This window comes from Syngnathus leptorhynchus, unplaced genomic scaffold, assembly GCF_054491065.1.
Source record: "Syngnathus leptorhynchus isolate UIUO unplaced genomic scaffold, UIUO_Slep HiC_scaffold_44, whole genome shotgun sequence".
In the NCBI taxonomy this organism is placed as follows: Eukaryota; Metazoa; Chordata; class Actinopteri; order Syngnathiformes; family Syngnathidae; genus Syngnathus; species Syngnathus leptorhynchus.
Window position 1 is genome coordinate 11669 of NW_028232011.1, and position 11668 is coordinate 23336.

Below are 11668 nucleotides of genomic sequence, written 5' to 3' on the forward strand. Positions count from 1 at the left end.
CATAGCACCAGAGCTCCATGGCTTTAGAGCTCCATAGCACCATAGCTCCATACCTCCAGAGCTCCAGGGCTCCATAGCTCCATACCTCCAGAGCTCCATACCTCCAGAGCTCCATACCTCCAGAGCTCCATAGCTCCATAGCACCAGAGCTCCATAGCTCCATAGCTCCATAGCACCAGAGCTCCATAGCACCAGAGCTCCATAGCACCAGAGCTCCATAGCTCCATAGCACCAGAGCTCCATAGCTCCATAGCTCCATACCTCCAGAGCTCCATAGCTCCAGAGCTCCATAGCTCCATAGCTCCATAGCACCAGAGCTCCATAGCTCCATAGAACCAGAGCTCCATACTTCCATAGCTCCAGGGCTCCATAGCTCCAGGGCTCCATACCTCCAGAGCTCCATAGCTCCATACTTCCAGAGCTCCATAGCTCCATACTTCCATAGCTCCATACTTCCATACCTCCATAGCTCCATACTTCCATAGCACCAGAGCTCCATACTTCCATAGCACCAGAGCTCCATACCTCCAGAGCTCCAGCCTGGGTGGCTGGTGGCTCCATAGCTCCATACTTCCATAGCTCTAAGTCAGAGAGTTGGCGAAAATTGCACTAAGTGCGAAAGCCCATTCATTTACAACGGCGTGTCCACAAGGCGGCGACATTTCCCCGTTACCGGTGGCTGCGCGGCGGGTGAGTGACAGAGCTTATCCGAGCGGCTGGAACTCTGCGCCGGCGTGGTCGAGCGTGAGGCCTCGGCCCTTTGGCTGCCTGGTACCTAAAACACTTCCATTGATCCAGCCACGGAGGGTGCTGGCTGGTGGCTCCATACCTCCATAGCTCCATAGCACCAGAGCTCCATAGCTCCATAGCACCAGAGCTCCATGGCTTCAGAGCTCCATAGCACCATAGCTCCATACCTCCAGAGCTCCAGGGCTCCATAGCTCCATACCTCCAGAGCTCCATACCTCCAGAGCTCCATACCTCCAGAGCTCCATAGCACCAGAGCTCCATGGCTTCAGAGCTCCATAGCACCATAGCTCCATACCTCCAGAGCTCCAGGGCTCCATAGCTCCATACCTCCAGAGCTCCATACCTCCAGAGCTCCATACCTCCAGAGCTCCATAGCACCAGAGCTCCATGGCTTCAGAGCTCCATAGCACCATAGCTCCATACCTCCAGAGCTCCAGGGCTCCATAGCTCCATACCTCCAGAGCTCCATACCTCCAGAGCTCCATACCTCCAGAGCTCCATAGCACCAGAGCTCCATGGCTTCAGAGCTCCATAGCACCATAGCTCCATACCTCCAGAGCTCCAGGGCTCCATAGCTCCATACCTCCAGAGCTCCATACCTCCAGAGCTCCATACCTCCAGAGCTCCAGAGCTCCATAGCACCAGAGCTCCATGGCTTCAGAGCTCCATAGCACCATAGCTCCATACCTCCAGAGCTCCAGGGCTCCATAGCTCCATACCTCCAGAGCTCCATACCTCCAGAGCTCCAGAGCTCCATAGCACCAGAGCTCCATGGCTTCAGAGCTCCATAGCACCATAGCTCCATACCTCCAGAGCTCCAGGGCTCCATAGCTCCATACCTCCAGAGCTCCATACCTCCAGAGCTCCAGAGCTCCATAGCACCAGAGCTCCATGGCTTCAGAGCTCCATAGCACCATAGCTCCATACCTCCAGAGCTCCAGGGCTCCAAAGCTCCATACCTCCAGAGCTCCATACCTCCAGAGCTCCATACCTCCAGAGCTCCATAGCTCCATAGCACCAGAGCTCCATAGCTCCATAGCACCAGAGCTCCATAGCACCAGAGCTCCATAGCACCAGAGCTCCATAGCTCCATAGCACCAGAGCTCCATAGCTCCATAGCACCAGAGCTCCATAGCTCCATAGCACCAGAGCTCCATACTTCCATAGCTCCATAGCTCCATAGCTCCATAGCACCAGAGCTCCATAGCTCCATAGCACCAGAGCTCCATAGCTCCATAGCACCAGAGCTCCATACTTCCATAGCTCCATAGCTCCATACCTCCAGAGCTCCATAGCTCCATAGCTCCATACCTCCAGAGCTCCATAGCTCCAGAGCTCCATAGCTCCATAGCACCAGAGCTCCATAGCTCCATAGCACCAGAGCGCCATACTTCCATAGCTCCAGGGCTCCATAGCTCCAGGGCTCCATAGCTCCATACCTCCAGAGCTCCATAGCTCCATACTTCCAGAGCTCCATAGCTCCATAGCACCAGAGCTCCATAGCTCCATAGCACCAGAGCTCCATAGCTCCATAGCACCAGAGCTCCATAGCTCCATAGCACCAGAGCTCCATAGCTCCATAGCTCCAGGGCTCCATAGCTCCATAGCTCCAGGGCTCCATAGCTCCATAGCTCCAGGGCTCCATAGCTCCATAGCTCCATACCTCCAGAGCTCCATACCTCCAGAGATCCATACTTCCATAGCACCAGAGCTCCATAGCTCCAGGGCTCCAGGGCTCCATAGCTCCATACCTCCAGAGCTCCATAGCTCCATACTTCCAGAGCTCCATAGCTCCATAGCTCCATACTTCCATAGCTCCATAGCTCCATACTTCCATAGCACCTGAGCTCCATACCTCCAGAGCTCCATAGCTCCAGCCTGGGTGGCTGGTGGCTCCATAGCTCCATACTTCCATAGCTCTAAGTCAGAGAGTTGGCGAAAATTGCACTAAGTGCGAAAGCCCATTCATTTACAACGGCGTGTCCGCCAGGCGGCGACATTTCCCCGTTACCGGTGGCTGCGCGGCGGGTGAGTGACAGAGCTTATCCGAGCGGCTGGAACTCTGCGCCGGCGTGGTCGAGCGTGAGGCCTCGGCCCTTTGGCTGCCTGGTACCTAAAACACTTCCATTGATCCAGCCACGGAGGGTGCTGGCTGGTGGCTCCATACCTCCATAGCTCCATAGCACCAGAGCTCCATAGCTCCATAGCACCAGAGCTCCATGGCTTCAGAGCTCCATAGCACCATAGCTCCATACCTCCAGAGCTCCAGGGCTCCATAGCTCCATACCTCCAGAGCTCCATACCTCCAGAGCTCCATACCTCCAGAGCTCCATAGCACCAGAGCTCCATGGCTTCAGAGCTCCATAGCACCATAGCTCCATACCTCCAGAGCTCCAGGGCTCCATAGCTCCATACCTCCAGAGCTCCATACCTCCAGAGCTCCATACCTCCAGAGCTCCATAGCACCAGAGCTCCATGGCTTCAGAGCTCCATAGCACCATAGCTCCATACCTCCAGAGCTCCAGGGCTCCATAGCTCCATACCTCCAGAGCTCCATACCTCCAGAGCTCCATACCTCCAGAGCTCCAGAGCTCCATAGCACCAGAGCTCCATGGCTTCAGAGCTCCATAGCTCCATACCTCCAGAGCTCCAGGGCTCCATAGCTCCATACCTCCAGAGCTCCATACCTCCAGAGCTCCAGAGCTCCATAGCACCAGAGCTCCATGGCTTCAGAGCTCCATAGCACCATAGCTCCATACCTCCAGAGCTCCAGGGCTCCATAGCTCCATACCTCCAGAGCTCCATACCTCCAGAGCTCCATACCTCCAGAGCTCCATAGCTCCATAGCACCAGAGCTCCATAGCTCCATAGCACCAGAGCTCCATAGCACCAGAGCTCCATAGCACCAGAGCTCCATAGCTCCATAGCACCAGAGCTCCATAGCTCCATAGCACCAGAGCTCCATACTTCCAGAGCTCCATAGCTCCATAGCTCCATAGCACCAGAGCTCCATAGCTCCATAGCACCAGAGCTCCATAGCTCCATAGCACCAGAGCTCCATACTTCCATAGCTCCATAGCTCCATACCTCCAGAGCTCCATAGCTCCATAGCTCCATACCTCCAGAGCTCCATAGCTCCAGAGCTCCATAGCTCCATAGCTCCATAGCACCAGAGCTCCATAGCTCCATAGAACCAGAGCTCCATACTTCCATAGCTCCAGGGCTCCATAGCTCCAGGGCTCCATACCTCCAGAGCTCCATAGCTCCATACTTCCAGAGCTCCATAGCTCCATACTTCCATAGCTCCATACTTCCATACCTCCATAGCTCCATACTTCCATAGCACCAGAGCTCCATACTTCCATAGCACCAGAGCTCCATACCTCCAGAGCTCCAGAGCTCCAGCCTGGGTGGCTGGTGGCTCCATAGCTCCATACTTCCATAGCTCTAAGTCAGAGAGTTGGCGAAAATTGCACTAAGTGCGAAAGCCCATTCATTTACAACGGCGTGTCCACAAGGCGGCGACATTTCCCCGTTACCGGTGGCTGCGCGGCGGGTGAGTGACAGAGCTTATCCGAGCGGCTGGAACTCTGCGCCGGCGTGGTCGAGCGTGAGGCCTCGGCCCTTTGGCTGCCTGGTACCTAAAACACTTCCATTGATCCAGCCACGGAGGGTGCTGGCTGGTGGCTCCATACCTCCATAGCACCAGAGCTCCATAGCTCCATAGCACCAGAGCTCCATGGCTTCAGAGCTCCATAGCACCATAGCTCCATACCTCCAGAGCTCCAGGGCTCCATAGCTCCATACCTCCAGAGCTCCATACCTCCAGAGCTCCATACCTCCAGAGCTCCATAGCACCAGAGCTCCATGGCTTCAGAGCTCCATAGCACCATAGCTCCATACCTCCAGAGCTCCAGGGCTCCATAGCTCCATACCTCCAGAGCTCCATACCTCCAGAGCTCCATACCTCCAGAGCTCCATAGCACCAGAGCTCCATGGCTTCAGAGCTCCATAGCACCATAGCTCCATACCTCCAGAGCTCCAGGGCTCCATAGCTCCATACCTCCAGAGCTCCATACCTCCAGAGCTCCATACCTCCAGAGCTCCATAGCACCAGAGCTCCATGGCTTCAGAGCTCCATAGCACCATAGCTCCATACCTCCAGAGCTCCAGGGCTCCATAGCTCCATACCTCCAGAGCTCCATACCTCCAGAGCTCCATACCTCCAGAGCTCCAGAGCTCCATAGCACCAGAGCTCCATGGCTTCAGAGCTCCATAGCACCATAGCTCCATACCTCCAGAGCTCCATAGCTCCATACCTCCAGAGCTCCATACCTCCAGAGCTCCAGAGCTCCATAGCACCAGAGCTCCATGGCTTCAGAGCTCCATAGCACCATAGCTCCATACCTCCAGAGCTCCAGGGCTCCATAGCTCCATACCTCCAGAGCTCCATACCTCCAGAGCTCCAGAGCTCCATAGCACCAGAGCTCCATGGCTTCAGAGCTCCATAGCACCATAGCTCCATACCTCCAGAGCTCCAGGGCTCCAAAGCTCCATACCTCCAGAGCTCCATACCTCCAGAGCTCCATACCTCCAGAGCTCCATAGCTCCATAGCACCAGAGCTCCATAGCTCCATAGCACCAGAGCTCCATAGCACCAGAGCTCCATAGCACCAGAGCTCCATAGCTCCATAGCACCAGAGCTCCATAGCTCCATAGCACCAGAGCTCCATAGCTCCATAGCACCAGAGCTCCATACTTCCAGAGCTCCATAGCTCCATAGCACCAGAGCTCCATAGCTCCATAGCACCAGAGCTCCATAGCTCCATAGCACCAGAGCTCCATACTTCCATAGCTCCATAGCTCCATACCTCCAGAGCTCCATAGCTCCATAGCTCCATACCTCCAGAGCTCAATAGCTCCAGAGCTCCATAGCTCCATAGCACCAGAGCTCCATAGCTCCATAGCACCAGAGCTCCATACTTCCATAGCTCCAGGGCTCCATAGCTCCAGGGCTCCATAGCTCCATACCTCCAGAGCTCCATAGCTCCATACTTCCAGAGCTCCATAGCTCCATAGCACCAGAGCTCCATAGCTCCATAGCACCAGAGCTCCATAGCTCCATAGCACCAGAGCTCCATAGCTCCATAGCACCAGAGCTCCATAGCTCCATAGCTCCAGGGCTCCATAGCTCCATAGCTCCAGGGCTCCATAGCTCCATAGCTCCAGGGCTCCATAGCTCCATAGCTCCATACCTCCAGAGCTCCATACCTCCAGAGCTCCATACCTCCATAGCACCAGAGCTCCATAGCTCCAGGGCTCCAGGGCTCCATAGCTCCATACCTCCAGAGCTCCATAGCTCCATACTTCCAGAGCTCCATAGCTCCATAGCTCCATACTTCCATAGCTCCATAGCTCCATACTTCCATAGCACCTGAGCTCCATACCTCCAGAGCTCCATAGCTCCAGCCTGGGTGGCTGGTGGCTCCATAGCACCATACTTCCATAGCTCTAAGTCAGAGAGTTGGCGAAAATTGCACTAAGTGCGAAAGCCCATTCATTTACAACGGCGTGTCCGCCAGGCGGCGACATTTCCCCGTTACCGGTGGCTGCGCGGCGGGTGAGTGACAGAGCTTATCCGAGCGGCTGGAACTCTGCGCCGGCGTGGTCGAGCGTGAGGCCTCGGCCCTTTGGCTGCCTGGTACCTAAAACACTTCCATTGATCCAGCCACGGAGGGTGCTGGCTGGTGGCTCCATACCTCCATAGCTCCATAGCACCAGAGCTCCATAGCTCCATAGCACCAGAGCTCCATGGCTTCAGAGCTCCATAGCACCATAGCTCCATACCTCCAGAGCTCCAGGGCTCCATAGCTCCATACCTCCAGAGCTCCATACCTCCAGAGCTCCATACCTCCAGAGCTCCATAGCACCAGAGCTCCATGGCTTCAGAGCTCCATAGCACCATAGCTCCATACCTCCAGAGCTCCAGGGCTCCATAGCTCCATACCTCCAGAGCTCCATACCTCCAGAGCTCCATACCTCCAGAGCTCCATAGCACCAGAGCTCCATGGCTTCAGAGCTCCATAGCACCATAGCTCCATACCTCCAGAGCTCCAGGGCTCCATAGCTCCATACCTCCAGAGCTCCATACCTCCAGAGCTCCAGAGCTCCATAGCACCAGAGCTCCATGGCTTCAGAGCTCCATAGCACCATAGCTCCATACCTCCAGAGCTCCAGGGCTCCATAGCTCCATACCTCCAGAGCTCCATACCTCCAGAGCTCCAGAGCTCCATAGCACCAGAGCTCCATGGCTTCAGAGCTCCATAGCACCATAGCTCCATACCTCCAGAGCTCCAGGGCTCCATAGCTCCATACCTCCAGAGCTCCATACCTCCAGAGCTCCATACCTCCAGAGCTCCATAGCTCCATAGCACCAGAGCTCCATAGCTCCATAGCACCAGAGCTCCATAGCACCAGAGCTCCATAGCACCAGAGCTCCATAGCTCCATAGCACCAGAGCTCCATAGCTCCATAGCACCAGAGCTCCATAGCTCCATAGCACCAGAGCTCCATACTTCCAGAGCTCCATAGCTCCATAGCTCCATAGCACCAGAGCTCCATAGCTCCATAGCACCAGAGCTCCATGGCTTCAGAGCTCCATAGCACAATAGCTCCATACCTCCAGAGCTCCAGGGCTCCATAGCTCCATACCTCCAGAGCTCCATACCTCCAGAGCTCCATACCTCCAGAGCTCCATAGCACCAGAGCTCCATAGCTCCATAGCACCAGAGCTCCATAGCACCAGAGCTCCATAGCACCAGAGCTCCATAGCTCCATAGCACCAGAGCTCCATAGCTCCATAGCACCAGAGCTCCATACTTCCAGAGCTCCATAGCTCCATAGCTCCATAGCACCAGAGCTCCATAGCTCCATAGCACCAGAGCTCCATAGCTCCATAGCACCAGAGCTCCATACTTCCATAGCTCCATAGCTCCATACCTTAAGAGCTCCATAGCTCCATAGCTCCATACCTCCAGAGCTCCATAGCTCCAGAGCTCCATAGCTCCATAGCTCCATAGCACCAGAGCTCCATAGCTCCATAGCACCAGAGCTCCATACTTCCATAGCTCCAGGGCTCCATAGCTCCAGGGCTCCATACCTCCAGAGCTCCATAGCTCCATACTTCCAGAGCTCCATAGCTCCATACTTCCATAGCTCCATACTTCCATACCTCCATAGCTCCATACTTCCATAGCACCAGAGCTCCATACTTCCATAGCACCAGAGCTCCATACCTCCAGAGCTCCAGAGCTCCAGCCTGGGTGGCTGGTGGCTCCATAGCTCCATACTTCCATAGCTCTAAGTCAGAGAGTTGGCGAAAATTGCACTAAGTGCGAAAGCCCATTCATTTACAACGGCGTGTCCACAAGGCGGCGACATTTCCCCGTTACCGGTGGCTGCGCGGCGGGTGAGTGACAGAGCTTATCCGAGCGGCTGGAACTCTGCGCCGGCGTGGTCGAGCGTGAGGCCTCGGCCCTTTGGCTGCCTGGTACCTAAAACACTTCCATTGATCCAGCCACGGAGGGTGCTGGCTGGTGGCTCCATACCTCCATAGCTCCTTAGCACCAGAGCTCCATAGCTCCATAGCACCAGAGCTCCATGGCTTCAGAGCTCCATAGCACCATAGCTCCATACCTCCAGAGCTCCAGGGCTCCATAGCTCCATACCTCCAGAGCTCCATACCTCCAGAGCTCCATACCTCCAGAGCTCCATAGCACCAGAGCTCCATGGCTTCAGAGCTCCATAGCACCATAGCTCCATACCTCCAGAGCTCCAGGGCTCCATAGCTCCATACCTCCAGAGTTCCATACCTCCAGAGCTCCATACCTCCAGAGCTCCATAGCACCAGAGCTCCATGGCTTCAGAGCTCCATAGCACCATAGCTCCATACCTCCAGAGCTCCAGGGCTCCATAGCTCCATACCTCCAGAGCTCCATACCTCCAGAGCTCCATACCTCCAGAGCTCCATAGCACCAGAGCTCCATGGCTTCAGAGCTCCATAGCACCATAGCTCCATACCTCCAGAGCTCCAGGGTTCCATAGCTCCATACCTCCAGAGCTCCATACCTCCAGAGCTCCATACCTCCAGAGCTCCAGAGCTCCATAGCACCAGAGCTCCATGGCTTCAGAGCTCCATAGCACCATAGCTCCATACCTCCAGAGCTCCAGGGCTCCATAGCTCCATACCTCCAGAGCTCCATACCTCCAGAGCTCCAGAGCTCCATAGCACCAGAGCTCCATGGCTTCAGAGCTCCATAGCACCATAGCTCCATACCTCCAGAGCTCCAGGGCTCCATAGCTCCATACCTCCAGAGCTCCATACCTCCAGAGCTCCAGAGCTCCATAGCACCAGAGCTCCATGGCTTCAGAGCTCCATAGCACCATAGCTCCATACCTCCAGAGCTCCAGGGCTCCAAAGCTCCATACCTCCAGAGCTCCATACCTCCAGAGCTCCATACCTCCAGAGCTCCATAGCTCCATAGCACCAGAGCTCCATAGCTCCATAGCACCAGAGCTCCATAGCACCAGAGCTCCATAGCACCAGAGCTCCATAGCTCCATAGCACCAGAGCTCCATAGCTCCATAGCACCAGAGCTCCATAGCTCCATAGCACCAGAGCTCCATACTTCCAGAGCTCCATAGCTCCATAGCTCCATAGCACCAGAGCTCCATAGCTCCATAGCACCAGAGCTCCATAGCTCCATAGCACCAGATCTCCATACTTCCATAGCTCCATAGCTCCATACCTCCAGAGCTCCATAGCTCCATAGCTCCATACCTCCAGAGCTCCATAGCTCCAGAGCTCCATAGCTCCATAGCACCAGAGCTCCATAGCTCCATAGCACCAGAGCTCCATACTTCCATAGCTCCAGGGCTCCATAGCTCCAGGGCTCCATAGCTCCATACCTCCAGAGCTCCATAGCTCCATACTTCCAGAGCTCCATAGCTCCATAGCACCAGAGCTCCATAGCTCCATAGCACCAGAGCTCCATAGCTCCATAGCACCAGAGCTCCATAGCTCCATAGCACCAGAGCTCCATAGCTCCATAGCTCCAGGGCTCCATAGCTCCATAGCTCCAGGGCTCCATAGCTCCATAGCTCCAGGGCTCCATAGCTCCATAGCTCCATACCTCCAGAGCTCCATACCTCCAGAGATCCATACCTCCATAGCACCAGAGCTCCATAGCTCCAGGGCTCCAGGGCTCCATAGCTCCATACCTCCAGAGCTCCATAGCTCCATACTTCCAGAGCTCCATAGCTCCATAGCTCCATACTTCCATAGCTCCATAGCTCCATACTTCCATAGCACCTGAGCTCCATACCTCCAGAGCTCCATAGCTCCAGCCTGGGTGGCTGGTGGCTCCATAGCTCCATACTTCCATAGCTCTAAGTCAGAGAGTTGGCGAAAATTGCACTAAGTGCGAAAGCCCATTCATTTACAACGGCGTGTCCGCCAGGCGGCGACATTTCCCCGTTACCGGTGGCTGCGCGGCGGGTGAGTGACAGAGCTTATCCGAGCGGCTGGAACTCTGCGCCGGCGTGGTCGAGCGTGAGGCCTCGGCCCTTTGGCTGCCTGGTACCTAAAACACTTCCATTGATCCAGCCACGGAGGGTGCTGGCTGGTGGCTCCATACCTCCATAGCTCCATAGCACCAGAGCTCCATAGCTCCATAGCACCAGCGCTCCATGGCTTCAGAGCTCCATAGCACCATAGCTCCATACCTCCAGAGCTCCAGGGCTCCATAGCTCCATACCTCCAGAGCTCCATACCTCCAGAGCTCCATACCTCCAGAGCTCCATAGCACCAGAGCTCCATGGCTTCAGAGCTCCATAGCACCATAGCTCCATACCTCCAGAGCTCCAGGGCTCCATAGCTCCATACCTCCAGAGCTCCATACCTCCAGAGCTCCATACCTCCAGAGCTCCATAGCACCAGAGCTCCATGGCTTCAGAGCTCCATAGCACCATAGCTCCATACCTCCAGAGCTCCAGGGCTCCATAGCTCCATACCTCCAGAGCTCCATACCTCCAGAGCTCCATACCTCCAGAGCTCCAGAGCTCCATAGCACCAGAGCTCCATGGCTTCAGAGCTCCATAGCTCCATACCTCCAGAGCTCCAGGGCTCCATAGCTCCATACCTCCAGAGCTCCATACCTCCAGAGCTCCAGAGCTCCATAGCACCAGAGCTCCATGGCTTTAGAGCTCCATAGCACCATAGCTCCATACCTCCAGAGCTCCAGGGCTCCATAGCTCCATACCTCCAGAGCTCCATACCTCCAGAGCTCCATACCTCCAGAGCTCCATAGCTCCATAGCACCAGAGCTCCATAGCTCCATAGCACCAGAGCTCCATAGCACCAGAGCTCCATAGCACCAGAGCTCCATAGCTCCATAGCACCAGAGCTCCATAGCTCCATAGCTCCATACCTCCAGAGCTCCATAGCTCCAGAGCTCCATAGCTCCATAGCTCCATAGCACCAGAGCTCCATAGCTCCATAGAACCAGAGCTCCATACTTCCATAGCTCCAGGGCTCCATAGCTCCAGGGCTCCATACCTCCAGAGCTCCATAGCTCCATACTTCCAGAGCTCCATAGCTCCATACTTCCATAGCTCCATACTTCCATACCTCCATAGCTCCATACTTCCATAGCACCAGAGCTCCATACTTCCATAGCACCAGAGCTCCATACCTCCAGAGCTCCAGAGCTCCAGCCTGGGTGGCTGGTGGCTCCATAGCTCCATACTTCCATAGCTCTAAGTCAGAGAGTTGGCGAAAATTGCACTAAGTGCGAAAGCCCATTCATTTACAACGGCGTGTCCACAAGGCGGCGACATTTCCCCGTTACCGGTGGCTGCG